Source organism: Octopus bimaculoides, chromosome 10, assembly GCF_001194135.2.
Source record: "Octopus bimaculoides isolate UCB-OBI-ISO-001 chromosome 10, ASM119413v2, whole genome shotgun sequence".
NCBI classification, from domain to species: Eukaryota; Metazoa; Mollusca; class Cephalopoda; order Octopoda; family Octopodidae; genus Octopus; species Octopus bimaculoides.
The window spans coordinates 32,003,613-32,004,745 of record NC_068990.1 but is presented as its reverse complement, the minus strand read 5'-3'; positions in this window follow the sequence as shown (position 1 = coordinate 32,004,745).

Here is a 1,133-nt window from a genome sequence, read left to right as displayed (position 1 = left end):
GTCTATTTTATCGACTAAATGTGAATTCAGAAATCAGAGACACCAGATACGATTGGAAAACAAATAAAAAAAGTTAGTGACAAGAAAGACATCTAGATGTAAAATACACACACACACACATAATATATGCATATATGCGCACACACACACACAATATATACATGTATATGTACACATACACTATATGAATGAACGAAGGAATCTATAACCCCATCCTCATCACTGAAGGTTGAGAGAGCCTCAGACACAACCAATCCTCACTACACGCTGCTGATGTGCTGCAGACACCCTGTCAGTGACCTTTCTGTTCAGTCTTTGTTACTCGCATGTCTATTTTCTGTTCCTCCAGCTCACGTGGAAAAAGGCACAGATGTTTTGGGTGCTGATAACATGGCCAAAATATTGCAGTTTTCTTCATCTGACCATCGTTGCCAACTTTCAGGATTAAGATACGCCAGAAGTTTGATTTGAGCGCCAGTATTTGCTTCGATATGGTATGTACAGCGGAATGCCCTTCACCAACAACCTTATAGAGTGTACTGGTACTTTCTATATGGCACCAGCACTAGTGAGATCAACAAATAACTCACAAGACAAGAACCCTAGATAGAGTGGTGATGCAGTATTGAAGGAGATGGCTTTGTGCCAGGTGTTGAAAGACTAAAAGATTGATAGAAGGATAGGAAAAGTTGTTGTAGAGGAGATACAAGGCTCCATCCATATATATTATACACAAACACACACACATATATATGTATGTGTGTATGTATATATGTATATATATATACAAATAATTACAGAGGCATCAAGCTGTTAGATCAGGTTATGAAAGTTACAGAGAGGGTCATAGCCCAACTAATTAGGGAGCAAATCAATTTAGATGAGATGCAGTTTGGGTTCGTGCCAGGTAAAAGCACTACTGATGCCTTATTTCTAGTGAGACAGCTGCAGGAGAAATACCTAGCTAAGGATAAACCTCTGTACCTGGCTTTCGTTGACATGGAGAAAACCTTTGACAGGGTCCCCCGATCCCTTATCTGGTGGTCAATGAGGAAACTTGGGATAGAAGAATGGTTAGTGAGAGCTGTGCGAGCCATGTACAGAGATGCTGCCAGTAAGGTGAGGGTTGGAAA